Source organism: Cavia porcellus, unplaced genomic scaffold (assembly GCF_034190915.1).
Source record: "Cavia porcellus strain 051 isolate PalLab524CR breed Dunkin Hartley unplaced genomic scaffold, mCavPor4.1 scaffold_1, whole genome shotgun sequence".
Taxonomy (NCBI): domain Eukaryota; kingdom Metazoa; phylum Chordata; class Mammalia; order Rodentia; family Caviidae; genus Cavia; species Cavia porcellus.
In genome coordinates this window covers 139,454,308-139,475,556 of record NW_026947484.1, presented here as the reverse complement: position 1 = coordinate 139,475,556, position 21,249 = coordinate 139,454,308, and the positions used below count along the sequence as shown (strand labels likewise).

The window sequence follows — 21,249 nt, the reverse complement described above, 5'->3', positions numbered from 1 at the left end:
AATGAAATTGAAAAGGAATCAATTCTTCCTAATTCATTTCTAGAGACAAGTATTGCCCTGATAACAAAACCAGAAAAAGACCCATCCAAAAAAGAGAACTACAAATCAATATCTTTAATGAACATAAATGCAAAAATCCTCAATAAAATACTTCAAACAGGATGCAGCAAATCATCAAGAAGATTATACATCATAATCAAGGGGGATTCATCCCATGAATGCAGGGATGGTTCAATCTACACAAAACAATAAATATAATACACCATATTAACAGAGCCAAAAAATTATACAGTCATCTCAATAGATGCAGAAGCCTTTCATAAAATCCAACATTCATTCATGATGAAAATCCTAAAAAATATTGGAATAGATGATCTCTACCTCAATCTGATAAAAAAAAGTCTATGACAAACTAAAAACCAACATCATACTAAACAGACTAAAATTGAAAGCTTTCAATCTAAAATCAGAAACGAAACAAAGTTGTCTAGGATCATCACTCCTATTTAATATGATTCTAGAAACATTAGCCAGAGGAATTAGACAAGAAAGACACATAAAAGGAATAAGGATAGAAAAAAATTAAATTGTCATTAATTGCAGATGAAATGATATTCTCCATAGAAGACTGCAAAAACTTCACCAAAAGTCTATCATATTTAAAAGGAACTTCAGCAGTGTAGCTGGATACAAAGTCAGTTCTCAAAAATCAGTAACATTCTTCAATACAAAAAAAATCATTGAAAGTGAAATTAGGGAGACAACATCTTTCACAATAGCATCCCCCAAAATGAAACACTTAGTAATCAATCTAATAACAGAAGTAAAAGATCTATATATTGAAAATTATAATTCTTTGTCACTTGTCCTTTGTTGCTTGTTATTTGCTGCCTTCTCTCTGCCTGTCCTGTGATGCTGCTCTGCCATGCCACACTGCCTTGGAGTCAGCCAACTACGAATTATGAACTTCAAATTAAACAAATCTTTCCTCTAACTCTGGATATAAGGTATTTTGCTTCAGCAACAAGGAAAGATATTTCTTATCTAATTTATTCTGGATTTTATCTTTTTTTCCACTAGGCTATGAAATGTGTAGTATGGTTCTCATTAGACATACCTTGCTGAACATTAACTGAGATTCTTACATCTACTTATTGATGGAACCAAGGAAATTTCCTATCATTTAAAAAATATTTCTGACTCATTGTCTTTCTACCTCCTGAAACTCCAATTGCCCTTATGTTGGACTGCTTGATATTATCCTCTATGTCATTGAAACTTTGTTTATACAATTTTGCAATTGCTTTTGGCCTGTTCTTTATATTGGATAACTTCAATTCATCTGCCTTTTAAATTTATATGCTCAAGCACACGTTTGAAGACATGCTCTTAACATCAACCAGTTATATTTATTTCTGATATTTTTTCTTTTTAGGGCTAGAATATCCATTTGGAAGTTTTTAATAGTTTTCACTTTTCTGCTGAGATACCATGTCTCTTGATTAGTAATAAGCATTATTTATTTAAATCTTCAAGATATTTATATAATTGACTTAAAATCTTTGTAAATTCCAACATTGAGTCATCTCACTCTAAGTTTCTACTGATTACATTTTTTTTCATTTCTTTTATATTAATCTTATATGTATACAAGAAATATTGGGTCATGCGCTCTAGAAATGTCTCCCTCACTCTCTATGTGATTGTTTGGGTAAAGGATGTCTCCCAGAGGCCTCATGTTCTAATAGGCAGGGCCAAAGATGACACAGCTCACTTGTTTTTAGGAGATAAGGGCTGGTTAAGAGCAGGTCATTGAGGCCCTGTCCTGGAAGGGTATATCCCTGGCTCCTCCATTCTCTCTATGAGTCCTGGCCACCATGACACAAGCAGTTTTCTCGGACTATATCCATATGCTATGCAGTTTATACTTTGGATCCAGCCAACCATGGACTATGACCCTGAGCCCAAATAAATTTGTGCTCCTTTAAGTCATGGGTGTAAGGTGTTGTTTCTCTGCAATGAGTGACCAAGACACAGGTTTAGTCTGGTATATCTGGACTCCTTTTAAGGATTCTTCAAACTGATAGGACTAACATTTTCTTCTAGAATTCTATCACCCTACACTGTACAGACTGCAGAGTAACTCTTACACAAAAGGCATATAAATGCAAATCTCTACAATACCTGCTTCTTTGAAAGAGTTGATTCCATTTTAGTTGTTTCAGTTAGCAATAATCGTGCCTGGAACAAACCTCATTGGCTACAATACTGCCACTGCATGAAGCTCCTCTTTAGTTATCACCTGCTTTTGGTCACTAGTATTTTCAAGTAGGTTCTTCCAAGTTCCAACATTTATGGTAATTTTCTGTAAGAAGGCTTGTCTAACAAAGACTCTCCAAAATTACTGGGAGTGGAATATACGAAAAGTTCCAAATTATGGATTACATCTCTTATAAATCTATTCTGATTTTCTGTTTTTTGTCTCGGATTTGATGAATTGTGTTATTCAAAGAATTTGACCTTATCATCTAAAAGTCTAAAATTTAGTGATGCAAAACTGCTTATAATGTTGCTTCTGGCACAAAATGGCACTGAAACCAGTGACCAATGGCAGCACAAACCAGCACCTGGCAGTCACTGGTGTCTGGAACAAGCCACTGCCCAAAGGTGGTGGCCAGCAGCAGTATGGTCAGCACTTGGTTGTGTCAGCTGTTGACATTTATCATTATCCAGCGGCATCTGTTGACCTCAGGACTACTACCAGAGTGCACAGTGCCAAGTCATGATTTCCATCTGAATCAAGCAAAAGAACCCTAGTTGACTGACAACAATATTACATACTTGTTTATAGTAGTTGAGGTTTGTATGAAACTAAGCACTAAACTGAGAAAACTGCGGGTCATTATCTAAATTTGAATGTAAAGGTGTTTTAAAGTTATTCCATGTAATATTCAAATGCCAATATTTAATATTTAAGTGATGGCTTATAAAACTTAATTTACTTCATTATATTATTCACTTGGCATCAACTTTATAAAATTTAAATGACAAGAATTTTTAAATTGAAGTATTCTATAAATTATAAATTTTACCTACTTAAAAATTTCTAATTTTCCCAAATATCATCCTCTGTAAGTGAAAATAGGTGTGGATTTCCCATTCTCCTAAAATATATAACCTGAAATTGTGTAAGTTCTTTTACTTTTTTTTAACTAGTAAAAAATCTCTGACCGTGAAAATAAAATCAATTATAAATGGACAATGTACATTACTTGAAACCTTTTTATAAAACCTAGATTCAGTATTTTTTAGCCCAAAGATGTTGACATAAAGGCAAATAAAAAAATTAAAGTGCTGGTTCTGTGAATTTTAATTCTTATGATCCATGGTAACCTGATCTTGGAGGTAAACTTTACTTGACACTCAATAAGAGAAAGTGTTCATACACTTCTCAAGTGTCCTTTGTTCATTTCCCTGTCATAACCCATAATTCAGTTATCACAGTGCATCCTTAATTCATTACTTGAAACTTACACTTCATTCTCTACACTTAAAGTAACCTCGTGTTTTCTTTTCTATCCAGCAGATATCAATTTCACCATTTCTGTTTTCTATCAAGAGGTGAGGTCAAATAGTAAGAATGAGGTTATATCTGAGTCTTCTTCGATCTAATGGGAAAAAAACCTGCCTTATTTTGTTTCAAAGAATTTTTTTTCTTTTCATTAGCTTGACTTAATTCTCCAATATGGAAAAATCAAGTTTATTGAAGAATAACTTTCCATGCTATAAAACCTTTATTTGGCACGTGTGGTGAGATGTGACACTCATACACAGTCCAGTAGTGATCACCACAATCACAGAATATTACATTTTCCTTCAACCTAAATTTCCTGCTGCCCTTTTGTCATCAAACCTTCCCTAAACTATTAATCCACAACCAGCTACTAATCTACATGTTGTCCTTAAACTTGGCCTTTTACAGAATGTCATATAGGCCTAATTGTGCAGAATATAGAATTTGAGTTTTTTTCATTTGTTATATACACAGGAGATTGATTAATGGTATTGCAGGTATCTGTAATTAATTTTATTTTATAACTGAGTTACATTCCTTTGTATGGATGTACCACCAGATTTGAGAGTATTTATAAACATTTGAAGTATTTTCTCTTTGTGACAACTGTGGATAAAACCATTATAAACATCTACGTGTGTGCATGTCATTTTGTCTTTTTTGTTGTGCTTGTTATTTTTAGACTTTATTTTATTGGTACATTTTAGATTTCTATAGTGATTATATTCATGATAGGGAATTTATATTGCTTCTTTTTTTCCCATTTGTCTCCCTTCCCTTCAGCCTCTGTTTCTCTATTTACAAAAGCTTCATTTTCATTTTTATTTCCTATATTTTTCTTGTCCCTTCCCCAACTTTCCTTGTTCTCCCCATTATTTGAACATTTTCTTCCCATTTCCCAACATCAATTATAAATTTGTTTTCTTATATTTTCAACTTCTCACATCAGAGAAACCCTGCGATATGTACACACGTGTATCCAATTTAAGAGTGTGATTTCAAGCGCATCTATTACCTAAAAATATTTCAAGCTTATCCATCTTTATAACTGAGTAGTACTCCACTGTATAAAAAAGCCACTTCTTCCTTATCCATTAATTGGTTGCTGGGTATTTAGGTTTTTTTCCAATATTTAGCTATTAAAAACTGTAAACTTGGCCATGGTGTATAATCTTCTTGACGATTTGCTGCATTCTGCTTGTCAGTACTTTATTGAGGAATTTTGTGTCTATGTTTGTCAGAAAGGTTGATCTATTGTTCTCTTTTTTGACTAGATCCTTCTCTAGTTTGGGTATCAGAGTAATGCTTGCTTCCAGTTATGAATTTACAGTAATGCTTCACGTTCAATTTTATTAAAGAGTTTGAGAACTATCAGCATTAGGTTGTCTCTAAATTTTTTGTATAATTCAGCAGAAATGCATCACAACCTGGTCTTTCCTTTGTTTATAGATTTTTAATTACATCTTCAATTTCATTAACTAATGATTTATTTAGAATTTTTATATTTTCTTGATACAACTTTGGTAATTAATATGTACTGAGGAATCTGTCCATTTTTTCCATGTTTTCTTTCTTCTGAGAATATGATTCTCAAAGTATGTTTTGATGATCTTCTGGATCTCTACATGATTTGTTTTTATTTCACCATCCTAATTCCTTATTTCAGAGATTTGTTTTTTTCTTTTTAATTTTTTGCTAAGGTTCATTTTCAATTGCATTTAATCTTTCAAAACACCAGCTCTTTGATTCATTGATGCTTTGTAATTTTGTTAGTCTCTACTGCAATATTTTCTGCTCTGATCATTATAATTTTCTCTCTTGTATAAGCTTTAGACTTGACTTGCTCTTATTTTTCTGGAAGCTTGAGGTTCAACATTAGGTTGTTTATTTGATCTCGCTCAGTTTTCCTAATGTGGGTATTCACTGCTATAAATTTCCCTCTGAAGATCCTTTGTGTGCAATAAGTTCTGGTACACTTTATTAGCATTCTAATTTAATCACAGAATAAACTATCTACTTTCTTCTATAATTTCATCTATGATGCATTGGTTGTTAGGGATGTTATTTAATTGCTACGTGTTTATGAAGCTCTTGTGGTTTATTTTGCCATTAATTTTAAATTTTATTGCACTATAGTCTAATAATATATATGGAATAATTTCAATTTGATTGCAATTGCTTAAGCCTGTTCTATTAGCTAGCATGTGTTCTATTTTGGAAAAAGTTCCATGTGTGGCCGAGAAGAATGTGGATTCTAATGTTGTGGGGTGGAAAACTCTGTAGACATCTACTAAGTCCATTTGTTCAAAATCTTGGTTCAGAACTGATATTCATTGCTGTTTTTCTGGTCTAGTTTATTTGTCTATTTGTGACAGTGATATGTAGATCTCTCATTAAAATTAATTAGTGCTTATTTGATATTTCCTGTCAGTATTTGTTTTATATAGTTGGGTGTGCTAGTATTATATGTATAATGATGTGTGTGTGATTATTATCACTTTCTCAGATTGTTCTAAGAGCAACAATGAAGCAATCTTTTTTTGTCTCTGTTAATGGCTGTTGAATTGAAATTCACTTTATCTGCAAATAAAAGTTACACTTGTTTTCATTTTGGTTTCTGTTGCATTGAGTACTGTTTTCAAAACTTGGACTTTTAGTCTATGAATTTCTTTTAAAGTTATATGTGTTTCTTGCATTCATCATATTCTTGGAGATTGCTTTTTGATCCACTTTGCCAGTCTGTTTCTTTTCATTGGTGATTTGAGACCATTAATATTGATGGTATTGAACTGATACCTATTGACTTATCCTTAGGCTATTTTCTTGTCATTGGTTACCTTTTCCCCCACTGTACAATTAATTCCTTGCCTTTCTTGGCAGATTCATTCTGTTGAGGTTCTTAAAGTTATAGTCTTATTTCTTTCTAGTATATACTTCTAAACATTTTGGAGTAATGATTTTTTGTTCATAAATTTCCTCAGGTGTTCTTTGTCATGGATGTATTTTATTTTTCCATCAATTTTGATAGTTTTGTGAGGTACATCAAACAAGATTGGAGGTTATTTTCTTTTTTTGGGCTTTAAGTATTTCGCTCCAAGCTCTCCTTGACTTGAATGCTGAGGAGTATGCTGTGATTCTGATGGGCTTTTCTCTATAGCTGATTTGTTTCTTTACTCTAAAAGTCTTCTATTCTGATCTTGTGTTAAATTTCTGGCATCTTGATTGTTATATGCCTTGATGAAGTTTTTTTAAAAATCATTGCCAATTAGAGTAGTGCATGTTTCATTTATTGTTATGTCAAATTCTTTTTCTATGCTTTGGAGGTTTTCTGTGATTACTTCTGAGAATAATTACTTATGTCATTTGCATTATCTCCTAATTTTTCATTGATTCTGATCAATCTTATGTTATTAATTTTTCATCATCTAGCAGCTGATGGATTGATTTTTGTGATCCCTTGTTATTTTTTTAAAAAATCTTTCTTTTCACGATTACTAATTGAAATATTATTTTCCAGGTCTGATGCTCTGTCCTCACACTGGCTCATTCTGCAGCTTATACTTCCAATACAATTTTTAGTCTTCTGGGTGCTTTTTGAATCTGTTTTATGAATTCCATTTCTTTGATATGTTGGGAATTCATGATTTTCATTATTTTCCTAAGCATCTCTGCTTTTTTTAGGTGTATCTGTGCTAGGGTCACTAAGCATATCTTTCATTACAGAGGTTTTTTTGGGGGGGCATGAAATATTATGATCACTATATCTTCAGTTGTTTGAGAAATTGTTTCTGATTTGAATTTTCTAGAGCATTCTTTTCTGCTTTGTCATATCTACTGTGGCTTCTTCAGAAAGTCTAAGTGGCTGGGTTTTGAATTTTTCCACCCCATTTTTTCCTGGGTTTGCCTTTGTTGAGCCATAAATCTGGGGTTGAATCTTATTTATCTTCTCATTTTCTATTTGTTTTTTAGTTTAATTCCGAGGTTGATGCTTGTAAATAGCTTACATTGAGTAGGTTATGCTATTATTTAAAACCCTAAGAAATGACTACTTCTCAGAAATATCTTCTAGGTGTAGCTGGCTTTTGGGTTTTGAGTCTGTTGAAACAACTTACTTCTTCAGTTTATTAGAGAGGAGATGGTGCCTGCTTAGCCCAGCCCTGGTTCTTTGACACTGACCCATTATATTATTTATGATCCTTAAGCTACTGAAGTCTTGGTATATCAGGAAGAATGACTGACAAGAACAATTACATCACTTTCACTAAAGTAATAATCTCAGCAATAACACATGCATCAAGTACAACCTAGAGAATGACAAACTGTTGCAACTATTAATTTGCTATCTTTAACCATATGAACTACATTTGTGGTTATAGAATAGAATCCAAAATGAACCAGAAAATTGTATGCAGTTAATAAGCCTTCCATATGGCAGGGGAGAAAATGTAAAAGATGTTATGTGAAAAAAAAGAGAAACAGAAGAAGAGAAAGAGATTAAAAAGTAAATTTAGAGGACAAGGAAAACTTCTGAAAACTTTGGAAAAATTGTGAAGAAGATGAGGAAGGAGGGAAGGAAGAAATGGAAAAAACAGAAGAACAAGAAACTAGAAACAATATTTATACTCATAAAAATTAGATCAAATGATCAAGAAAAATAAAAGAAGAAAAGAAAGGAAAAAAAAGAGAAAAATGTCCACTTCTTTACTGATAGACAACACTGGCAGACAAAGTTCAGATCTGAGTTGATTAATTCCAGCAGGCAGCTGTAGCTTTATGGTGGGGTAATGAATAATCCAGCAAGCCTGCATCTTCAGTTCCACTGAAGTTCAGGCTGTCTTCTGTTTGAGATACTGGAATCTGACTTGATCAGCCTGTAACACTCTATGTGCCTCTTGCCAGCTTGAACTAGGCCTCATGCTGATTCAAACTCAGCTCCTTGACTTTCTGCCAATTTAAATTTTGTCCAGCCTTATCCTGACACTGGGATCCACTAGATGGAGTTGACCTGCAGCTGTGCTAAATGCTGAGCTCAGCTGATCCCTGTCCAAGATAGCTGCTGGCCAATTGTCCTCTCCTGGGGTAAGTCTGAATCCAAATAACTCACTAGACACTGCAGTCTACTACAACCACCGCTCCACTCCACTAGTGTGCTTCTCCATGGGAGCCTCTGAGTTTGCCAGTAATCATCACGCATCTGCAGGGTTGAGCTGCTTCACCCACACAGTAAGTCCGGGCTCAGGGGAAAAGTGATGCCTGTTACCTTTTCTTTATTGGAATTTTTCTCTTCATTTCAAGTGTGAGGTCGTGAGTTTGATTTCTGGTAACTCCCACCCCCTAAATAAAGAATGGAATCTTCATACTCCTTGTGGGCTTCAATTCTCACTTCAGATTCTTCCTAGGTCCCCAGGATTCACTTCCCTCTTTCTTCTTTCCTCATGTTGCTATATTCCAGAAGCTGGTTACAAATTTCAGGAGGCTCTTTGTCTGATGATCACCACTCAACCATGCACTCTGTGCATGTTTTTATGTGAACATACATTTCACTTCTCAGGTAAATTTCTAGAAGTAAAGTGATTAAGTTGATACATAATATTTGTACCTATATGTGATGTTCACCTATATGTAAAATAATTCAGTACGTGTATATAGTTTGTAACACTCAAATCCAGTTGCTCTTTATCCTTGTCAGCAGTTTATCAAATAGTTTTCTAGTACTCTGTTTTAACATACATTTCTCTAGTTGTTAATGTTGTTGAGCATTGTTTCAAATGCTTTTTTCCAGTAATATATTGAATTTGATGAAACTTCTTTTAAAAATATATTGCTTAGTTTTAAATTGGGTTCTTACTTTTCCTTGTAATTGAAATATGAAAGTCTTTCACATATTTTCAAAAGCAGTCTTTACTTGACATATATTTTGAAAATATTTTCATCTAGTTAATATTTTGTATTTACACTTTCTTAAAAGTGTAAATATAAGAAGTGTTTAATTTTGAAAAAAATTCCATGTAACAATTTTTCATTTATGAGTCGTAAATCTTTTACTCTGCCTAATAAATATTACCTAACTCACTGTCACAAGGTTTCTCTTCTATGTTTTCTTCCAGAATTTTTAAGCTTTTAGGTTTAACATTTAGGTCATGATCAATTTCCAATTAATTTTTGTGTATAATTTAATTTATGTATGGAGATAAATTTTGTTGCATATGGATAGAAAACTGCTGCAGTACCATTTGTATAATAGATTACCCTGCCACCATGAAATTATTTTGACCTGTTTTCTGAGTTTTCCATTTATCATTGTATCATTTGTTTCACTATAACATCACTCTCTGAGTATGTGGTTTCCTGATAACTCTTGTAAATGTCTTGTGAGTATAAGTCCTCCAATTTTGCTCTTTCTAAAAATTGCTTTAGCAGTTGTATTTCCTTCAATTTTTCTTATACATTTTTGCATCAGTTCATTGGGCTCTACTAAAGGCCTGCTGGGATTTTCATTGGATTCATATTGACTGTGTAGATCAACCTGGAAAAAATTTAGATGTCAACAACATTGAGTCTTCCAATTTACAAGTGCATGTATTTTTCTTTTTATTTTAAATATTTTATTTCCCCTATAATATTTAGGTTTTAGTATGCAAATATTGCACATATTTTATTAGATTTATCTTTAATGTATTTTCCCGTTCAGAGTCTACATGAGCAATCATGTAATCTCTGAATAGTTTTATTTGTTCCTTTTCAGTATCTATGCCTTTTATTCTTTTTCTCATCTTATTGAATTTCAATATGATGTTAAATTAGAGTAATAAGAGTTGATATGTTTACTTTGTTTATAATAATAGAAAAAAAGTTCAAGATTTCACCATTAAATATTATATTAACTCTGAGTTTTGTATAGATGTCTTTTATTGGACTGAGGAAGTCTCAACCTTGAATTCCTAGTTTCCTTAGAATTTTCATCATGAATGTATGTCAAATTTTGTCAAGTGATATTTCTGCATCTAGTGAGATGATCTTATATTGTTATTATTTTAACCTACTTATATGATAAGAGATATTGACTGGTTTTCAAATTTTGTCTTTTTCATTTTGACAATATTACAGTTCAGAGCTAATGCAATTTGGTCATGATGTATTATTTTAACATTAAACTGAATTTGATTTGCCATTATTTTGTAAATTTTTTGTATCTGTGTTCATGAGGGATACTGAGCTGAAGGTTTTTTTTTTTTTTTTTTTTTTTTTTTTTTTTTTTTTTCTTTTTTTGGTACTGGGGATCGAACTCACCACCTCACACTTGCAAAGCCGATGCTTATGCTGCTGAGCTAAATCCCTGGCCTGAAGTTTTATTTTCTTACAATGCCTTGTGTTGGAATGAGTGATTTTGGCTTTATAAAGTGAGAAATCTTTCTACTGTTTTTGTTTTTTGTAGAGAATTTGTACATTTTCTTTCAGTGTTTTCTATAATTCCCCAGTGAAGCATCTGGTTCAGGAGTTATATTTTAGGAAAGGTTTAAATTCTGAATTCACTTCTTAAAGTAGAGATTTTACTGTAGGATCTGAGGTAAACTTCATTCATTTACATCTTCTTAGGAATATTTTTTCAATGTTGTCATATTTGTTGTGTAAAGATGTTCATTATTTTTCTTTATTATTTTTTAATGTTCCCTAGTTAAGAACAATGACTGAGCTCTTTTAGCTTCACTGGGTGTTTTGGTGTCTGTCCCACAGGTGTAGGTCACAGATCAGTCACAAGTTGTGAGTAATGGGATTCCCCTCTCTCACTTTGTCTCCATCCTTTGAGGATTACCTATACCCTACTTAGTCACTCTAAGTGGTACAGAATTGAATTTGCCTGTCTAAAAACTACATAATCTAGAAATTCACTAATGTCATTTCCTTTTTCCATCTATTGAGTCTTTCTAATAACAATACTACTGAAGAATTTTTATCACTATCCATTATTTTGATAGTTTTCAAGTATATTTTTCTTGTGAGTGTAGAAGCTTAATTACATAGATTAGTAAGACAGACTGAGATGTTATTGCATGTAGAAATTGCACTGTTCCTTTACCTGCTACTGCTGATTTCTCCAAATTATGAATTGTGTTCTGCATGAAGCAGCTGTTTGAAGATTGTGAAGGAAATCTTCCCCAGATTTTGTAAGTCTGAGTAAACCACTGCAATAATTTCACATCCTGTAGAACTATTTTGAGTCAACTTCGAATTGTGGTCATATCAAACAAATATCTAGGAATACTTTACTAGTTGTAGTGCAAATGTTTGAGTTTTCTTTCTTTATTTTTGCATCTTGTTCATTTGCCTTTCCTAAGATATAGTACAGGGAATACTTAAATTAAATGGGAACTCATTTTGGAAAAAAATGTTTGTCCGGGATCCTGCCTTTTTTCCCTTCCCTGATGAGCTAAGCTAGAAAACCTAAAAGGATTTCTGAATGTTCACTTGATGACTTTTAAATCTGTCAGAAGTCCTATCTATCAGTGACTTGATTTTCCCCTTCTTTAGTCTTCTAATTCCCTTTACCTACTAGGACACCAAAAAATTCTAGAACTTTAATCATGCTTAAATTCTAAATATCTCATAGATGAAAGGAGGAATAGCTAAGAGGGAGATCAGTTGACAAAAATCCTTTCTTTAGGGTAGACATCACTCTAGCTTTTACATAAATATCTGTTCTTTCTTCCTTTATCAATAGTGAAATGCCTATTCATGCATAGCCATGATAGACAAAGGAGTGTCAGTTATAATTCAGCCACAGCCTTTGCCCCCACGTGCATTTTGATTATCCATATAAAAAAAACTTGTCCTCAGCTTTGTGCTAGACATCAGGACAGTGTTGGGAGTTACAAGAGAAGGAATGATAAACTCTATCTAGGGAATAAATGAGACTCTGTAGGTAACTAAGTGACAGCAAGGTATAGGAAGGTGAATGTATCAGGCCTGGTCACTTGGGTATAAAGAGTACAAAGCTGAACCCATCTGGTATTTTCAGGAAAGGGTAGAATAGAGTTTGAGGCAGGAGATATGATAGGAGAGGAATCTGAAGAGGTAGCACAGAGCTCTAAAATGCAGACATTTGCTCCATGGTTAAAAGATTTGGACTTCATTTTGCAGAGCATATTAATCAGCATTGAGAGTGTGTTAATCAGGATAGCAGCAGGATCAAATGAATGCTTTAGGAAAACCCTTGTGTTCATTTCTACATGTCCTTAATGCATGTCTGGAGCTCTCCCTGAGGAGTCAATCTGTTAGGAACAAAAGGTGGGATCAACAAGGAAGAGACATGATCTTCAAAATCACCTCGTCTAAAATTAGACTATAATCATCTACTGAGTACTACACTGAATTTCTTTTCATGACAGATCCAATCTTGGAACAGACCTGTTTGAACATGACTTGAGTGAGAAATGAGGTGCCTTTTCCAAAGATGATTTAGATTTCAAGAGAAAAATCACAGCATCAGAATTGTAAACATAGGGTCATTGTAGGCCAGGTAGACTGAGCAAAACTTAATGTGAAATTGTTAGAATTAAGTCTGAGAGTAAATCAAGGATGGGAATTCATGCCATAGGTAGCTGGAAATAAAATTAGGAATTTTTATCAAATATGGTTACTATTGGAAATCAGAAAGACAAGAATAGGAATTCAGTTGCTTTCTGGAAACAGGACTAAGAGGTTCAAGGGTGTTCTTTGGACCTCTAAAATATGCACAATCATGGCAAACAGGGAACAGCACGTAAATGGCACAGGGAAAATGTGCTTCTCCACAGGTCTAGATTTTCTTAGAATCCAAGGTGCTTGGAAAACCTAGGACAGCTGCTAAAGCCATGAAAAGAGTTAGGCATGAGTTCCCAAACTGAATATGCACCTCACTGACACTGAGGCCAGTCTTACGTAGTAATGACATTTATAATGTGGTTAGGTACACGTAAACTACTTGGCCAGAATTAACTGAAACGTTTTAGTTAATTAAAGGTAAGAGGCGTTTCACTTACTAGAGTCTCTTCCTACAGCAGTGGCAGCATATGTAGTACGAGGAGAAATATGGAACCAAGAATACTTTATCCCAAGTCCTAGATCAACCACGTAAACATTTACATTAACATTGATTAATGTGATAATTACTAATGAGCTAATGAAAGTAAGAATTCTTCATAAATAATTAATATTCATATGTTAATTAGTGTTAGTCAATGAAAATAAAAGTCTGGAGAGGTATAAGTGGCTGTATGAAATCTAACTAGTCTGAATTGACATGGACTACTAGAATTGGAACAAGAAAACTCAAAAAAACAAAAAATCTCACCAATAATATTCATATAATGTATATGTGAAATTATGTTTTAGTTATTTGGGGTTAAATAAAAAATATTAAACAAATTTCATTCCTTCCTTTTTATGTATTTTAATGTAGTTAATAGAAAATCTAAAAGCATGCATAACCTTACATTTGGGGCTTGTATTATGTTTCTCATGGCCAGTGCTTTAAGGAAAGTATTTCACATCCATAAAACAAGTGATAAGAAATGTACGGATTTTGAGGGCAACCTTCCAAAAAAAAGTCAGGATGTACATAACAATTTCATTTATCTCACTAATTCATCCACATTGAAATAATTTTGCTAACATCCTTCAAATTGAAACTTTTCAGGTGCCCATGCTAAAAACATGGATGAGGGTATGAAGTCTAAATTGTTAATCAAGAATGGGTTTGATTGGCACTGACTCAGTGTCATGAAATGAAGTCTCCCCAAACATGTCTTAATGGGAAGAGAAGACAGCATGACACCAGAAAATTGAGCTTTGGGAGACTTCTTCTTGGGGCAACCGGGCACATGGTGAGCATTTCAACGTGGCATATGGAGCAGGATCAGGGGCCGGCTTTCAGGGTCTCTCTTAGCTGAGTCTGTAAGGATATAGTGTTTAGAAGGCCAAGGTCATAGGTTTGTTCCCTGTAGGGGTCACTTCAGTTGGCTCTGATCCATGCCTCAGACGTGCCCCTGCCTACCCCAGGCAGCTACCTTGTAAATACACTTTGAATCATTTGAGGGACAGGGCAGGGACATTTGAAGGGAGCGGGGCAAATCTATCATCACTTCCAGAGCAACAGCTGAAAACACATTCTTAACGAACAGACAGGACTCTCAGGAGGAGGGTCTTATGATTTAGCATAGCACCTCATAGAGTAGATCTCAAATAAAAACAGTTTTTGCTGGCATGTTATTATCTGAAGTCACTGACCAAGGTGGAGCTGGTAGATCGATATTCTGGATACCATAGCTCCTAGACAACGCAACACAGGCAGCATTCACTGGAAATCCATTTTTTTCTAAAGATAGCATTGCCAACAAACACACAGAGCCTCCCTATATGCCTAGGAAGATTGTTTAGACTTGGAAACACAAGCACCTGTTTCTTGAGTGGCCTGTCTACTAGTAATATTTATATCTACAAGCACAGAGAAGGGTGGTCTATTTTAATTCCAGGCTGAGATTCAGGCCCATTCTCCTCACTGAGACATCGCTGACAGAAAGGCTAGCCTGAGATCTCCAGCTACACAAATAAATACTGGAACACAGCCTAACAGGGAGACCCTCACTACCCAATTTCTTCCAGATGGCAGTGATAGATGGCTGTGTGTTTATGTTTACTTGGTTTCCCAGGTGACTGATGTTCTGGTTTCCACTGGTCATGGTTTGATGAGCATTTCTTCGAAGATGTAACCACTCAGTTCTTGGCCCACTGGTCTATACTACGCTCAACATTGTCAAACGGTCATGGTACCTCTTGGATGCCTAAGTTAACTCTTTATTCATCATGACTTCCCTCTCCTAGAAAATTTCCAGAACTAGCAAAACAAAATTGAAATATAAAATACCATAAAAATCTCATGGCAGATAGAATAATTTCCTCCACAGATTTTCAGATCCCAATCCCCAGCATTTGTAACATGTTTCTTTTTGTGGCAAAGGGGAGTAAAGGTTGCAAATGCAATCAAAATTTCTCCTCATCATATTTTACAAGCGGGAGATTATCCTGCATTATCCAGGTAGGCCCAAAGTGTAATAAAATCAGCATGGTACTGGCAAAAAAAAATTAAATAAGCCTGAGGATCAATGAAACAGAGTAGAAGATACAGATACAACTGCTAACACACTCAGCCACTTTATGTTTGACAAAGGGGCCAAACATGTTCACTGGAAGAAAGACAGCCTCTTTAATAAATAGTGCTGGAAAAACTGGCTTTCCACATGCTGAAGACTTAAACTAGACCCATGTCTATCACCATTCACTAAAGTCAAAATGGATCAAAGATCTAAATATTAAAACGGAAACACTAAATCTACTGGAAGACATAGTAGAAATGTCAGAAATCATAGGAGTAGCCAGAGAGTTCATGAGCAAAACCCAAACTGCAGGGTAGTACTTCGAAGAATCCACAACTGAGATCTCATTTTATTAGAGAGTGTCTTCACACAAAGAGAAATCACCAACAGAGTAGAAAAAAATTCCATAGATTGGGAAAAATTTTTTTTTGCCAATAGTCTCTCGGACAAAAGACTTCTATTTAGAACATATAAAGAATTGGTTTCTACCCATCTTCTGTTTTGTTTAGTCTTTCTTTAAATAAAATTTTAAAAAGAATTTAAAAAACAGGCCTCCCACATTCAAAGACCCAGTCCAGAAATGGGCATCTGAGATAAATACACATTTCTCAGATGAAGATACACAAATGGCAGATAAATATATGAAAGTATATTCAACATCATTGGCCATTAGAGAAATGCAGATTAAAACAATGCTGAGATTCCATCTCACTCCAGAAAAAATGGCCAATAACAAATGCTGGAGGAGAGGTAAGGAAAATGAATTCTTCTACATTATTTGTGGGAGTATAGCCTGGTACAACCACTATAGAAATCAGAGTGGAGATTCCTCAAAAAGCTAGGATTAGAGGGCCCATTTGGCCCTGGTCTCCCCTATCTGAGTATTTTCCCAGAAGAATTGAAAACATTATACCACAGTTATATATGTGCACCAATGTTTATAGCAGCCCAATTTGTAATTGCCAAATCTTAGAAACAACCCAAATGCCCATCAGCCAGAGAATGGATAAAAAAGATGTGACACTTTTATACAATAGAGTACCATTCAGCTACAAAGAGAGATTACATCAAGGCTTTTAAAGGTAAATGGATGTGATTTGAGACCATACTCATAAGTGATATAAATCAAACTCATATGTATAAATACTGTACTGTCTCCATAGTACAAGAAAGCGAAAGAGTAAATAATATCCAAAATCTACAATAGTTATTGTGAAAGGATAAGAAACTGCTCCAAGGGGAAAAACAACTGGGATAAGGGAAAGAAGAAAAGAAGAAAGAGACAGGGAAAAAAGTTATAAATTTGTATATATATATATATATGTACATATATATATATATATATATATATATATATATATGATACCTAAGATTCTTATACTATGAATTCTATTATTTCATGGAAAATAACAGTTAATACTCATATGATTTAGTCAATTTTGCATATCACTATCTGGAAAGCTAAGCAACTCTTTTGAAGATAACTACATGCAATATAACCACCCTTGTTAAATTCCTATCATCTTGTTTTGAAAGCCTATGCTGTTATTGTTTGGGGATTTTGCTGTTGCAGTTGTTTGTTTCTTTTATTTTTTGTTTTTCTTTTGTGTGTTTTTTGTTATTTTGAAATAAAATTTCAAAAAATAAAGTGTATAACTAACGACCTATGTCAAGGTTAGGGGCTAAGTGGAATTCCAGTGAGTTTTGTCCTCTGCCATCCTCTTTATAATTACTTCTCTGATCTATCATGTTCTCTCTACTACCCTAGCCTGGACTGAGTTAATTTTTCATATCTCTTGCTTGCACAACGTCCATAGCCCCTGAATGAAGTTTGCTAATCTCACACTTCATTCCACATCTTCTACTTCAGTCACCCTAAGATGGATTCACCCTAAGATGGATTCTCCCCTGACATCTCTTCCACCATAGAACCAGCAATAATATCTGCTGCTCAAGTTCAAGTTGGAAGTCTTTGATGGTATTTTTTGTCTCTGAAATCTATGCCTCTTATTCTTTACCTAGAGAACTCTTTTTATCTTTTAATAGTTGTGGCACATTTCACCCCTTTCGTGAAGTCTTTTCTGATTCCTGCAAGAATTTAAGTGATATCTCCATTATTCCCATCATACTATGTATACTGCAGAGTTTAGGCTGAATTTTGGTTATTTGTTCAATATGCCCACCTTCTTTCATTTTTGAGTTTTTGATGAAAAATTCAATGAATTTTGTGTCTTTATTCTTAGATTATATAAACTAAATATATTTTGGTATGTAATATATTACTCATTATTTGTTTGTATAAGTGTGAATAAGTGAATAAAATGTTATGTCAATAATATTATGGCAGTAACCCATGTCTTTAAAATTATTTCAAAGGAATTCAGTCACACATTTCACATCCCAAGATATATGATCCCTAGGTGACTTTTCCGTGATGTTACACAAATAGTTCTAATATAATTTGATTATTGAGGAACTTCACATTTATTCTGTAAAGATTCACATATCTGATTTAACAAGTCACTTTTGACTTAAAATTCTTAAATCTAGGCTCTTATAAAACAGAATTCAGGATGGGTTTTTTCCCACTCACTAGTCCAATATTGCTTTTAACAACCGAGGTGATGCCCTTTGTCTTTTTTTTTTTTTTCAGGAAAGCATTTAGCCTTCAGATATATAGATAGACAGACAGACAGACAGATAATAGATGAATATAGATAGGTAGATAGAGATGCATATATATACAGTATAATTAATTATTTCTGTGATAGATATAAATGCATGGCATAATGAATTGTTTATATTGCAGATCAAACATCTAATTGAGGAAGAATTTGTTATTAATTCTCAGAGAGAAAAGCAAAATTATGTGAAGCTTAAAATAATAATCTGTGATCTGACAAAATAAATATTTATAGATTCTTTTGGAAATTTAAAATAATTATATGCTTAGCTTTGGCTTTTCTATATTTCCTACTTAAAAATCTATAACAAATTATTATTTCACTCATGCCACATAATAACAAAATTTTATCTGTATAATATATAGTGTGCCTTTCTAGGCTCTTTATATTTATCATGCTCAATAAAATGATAGTACACAATGTATTACTATTAGCTCCTTCACATTTATGTGGCTTAGGTAAATACACTCCTGGTAAGGAGACAGAGAGGACATAACCTCTGTCTGACTCCAAATATTTTGTGTTTTCTAATACAATAAAATAAGAGTAAAAAAATTGTTTTATTTATATAGTGTTTTTTTAACGCTTCTCTTTAGCATTTGATAGGCAAGAGATCCACAATTGAGATTTAAAAGGAAAATGATCCTTCTTGTGAAAGGATTATTTTAAGAGTCATGGAAAAGTGAAAATGTAAAAGGAACTTTATTAGAAAATGCTTCTGTTCTGGGTTCTAAGAAGTGCCTATCTCAACTCCTAGAAGCTTGCAGGGGGGCTAAGAGGGTCAGACAGTCCTAATTGAGGATTTCTTAACTTAATTGAGGTTTGGTTTCAGTTCTAATCTTTGGAGAAACCATATCTCTCTAACCATCTCCATTGTCAACGCACAAATCTCACCCCAGCCTGCTTGCTGAGAAGCACGAGAAGAATAAAGGTCTCTGGCTATATGGAGCCAAGCTTCTGATCCACACTATATGGTTTAAAAGAAAGTTAAGTTCACTCCTGGAGTCTTGCCACATGTGTTTGATGTATTATAAATACAATATAAATAAAGATCGTCATTTAGAGAGGTCAGTGTCTAGGCAAGCTAAGAGGCATAAATTGACTCAAGCTACTTGCCTCCCTGTGTCTCCAGATAGTTATACTCAAAGAATTATACACCAGCTGGGCCCTCCATGTCAAGAATTTTAGGGCTTTTATAAACAACTGAACTGATATTCCCGCTAGTGTACCAGTCAACTCCTTAGGAACCATGTGTGAGTTTGAGAGCAACTTCTTCTTAAATAGCAGGTGCTCATTATGAGAAACTTTCACAGTTATTATTAGGTTGACAATATCGTATTTTGGCCTTTTGATTTGATATATCATTCAAAAATAGCATGACAGAATTAAAAGTAGCCTTAGGAGAGGATGTGGTGATGGGAGAAAATATGAGGAAAATGCCCCAACCAAGCACTGAAAATCTGCATCATGGAAGTGGCTAGAATAGGACAGTAGGTTGAAACCAGAGAAGATACAACTTTGGAGCAGAGACAGAGGCAGAGTCTGTGGGCAAATACATATTCAAACTCAGGAGATGATAGCAAGGAGAGAAAGCACAGCAGTCACGGTGCAGGGGTGGTCAGAGCAGCAATGTACTGAGACATCGGGCTTCCATCCCTGCCTTCAGCATTGATGCTTTAATTCTGTTTCTTTTTCCTAGTTTACATATTAGTTTTAATTTTTTCCTTTTCAGCTTTTAATCTCATTTTTGTATACAAATTCAATTAAATTTAAATAGTCATGAAATAATGTACATATTTATGGAATGCAGAGTAATAAAATTGTATACAATGTGGATGACCGACTTGGAATAACTAGAATTGCCATCACCTTAAACAATTATCACTTACTTGAGTTGAGAGGTTTAATTAAATTTTTTAAATTACCAGAATGGTATGGGATCATTGTAAAATACTCAAGTAATTTTAAAGCATATAAGGTAAAAGTAAGAGTTCCTTGCTTATATCCAAGTACTGCTCGTACCAATGTTAGCACTTAGGTCTGGAAACTACATTTTCAAGATACATATGTACATTTAGGGTATTTTAAAACTACTCTCTCTCTCTCTCTCTCTCTCTCTCTCTCTCTCTCTCTCTTTCTATATATATATATATATAATTACAATTTCTAATCATACATTACAAACTCCATTCCCAATTGCAGCAGATGGACCTACCTCTTATTAATGGTTACATAGAAGCCATAGTAACAGTATGTAAAATACATTGACTACCTTTCTATTAGTAGTTTGATATTCATTTGAGCATTATTGTATAAGTATTAGTGCCCACCTGTATAAATATTTCTGTGGAATGGAATTACTGAGTTAACAGGCATGCATTTATATTTTTGATAGGTATCGCCAAATTGATTTTGGAGTTATTTTATACTTTGACCAGTAGTATTTGTGATACTTTTTGCTCTACCCTCATCACCACTGGATACTGTTTTTTATTTCATGAAATACAATTTAATTTACATTTTAGACTAATAATCATGAATGTTTTTAGTGTGCTTCTCATCTCTTATATGTGAATGCTACTCTGGTAAGCTTAAAAACCATGGTATAGGTTCCCTGGATCCTTCTACTAATTCTGTTCTTGCTCATAAAAATATTTATAAAAATTTTCATTTCTATGAATCTAACACATTTTAGAGATTTCCTCCACTTTTTTGTCTTTTCTTTCTTATTCTATGTGATTCTCACAAACTTTACATAAGGAGAAAATTTTTATCTCAGAGATTCAGAAAAGTTAATGATTTCTATAAATTTACATGGTTTTAACATAGGATTATGGCTTGCGTTTGGATGTCTCCCCAA

General features: G+C 33.8%; 1 pseudogene; it reads right to left on the bottom strand.

Annotated features, from left to right (window-relative positions):
- Positions 1-2,157: 2,157 nt before the first annotated feature.
- Positions 2,158-2,286, bottom strand: LOC111754376 (U4 spliceosomal RNA; annotated as a pseudogene).
- Between the last annotated feature and the right edge of the window lie 18,963 nt (positions 2,287-21,249).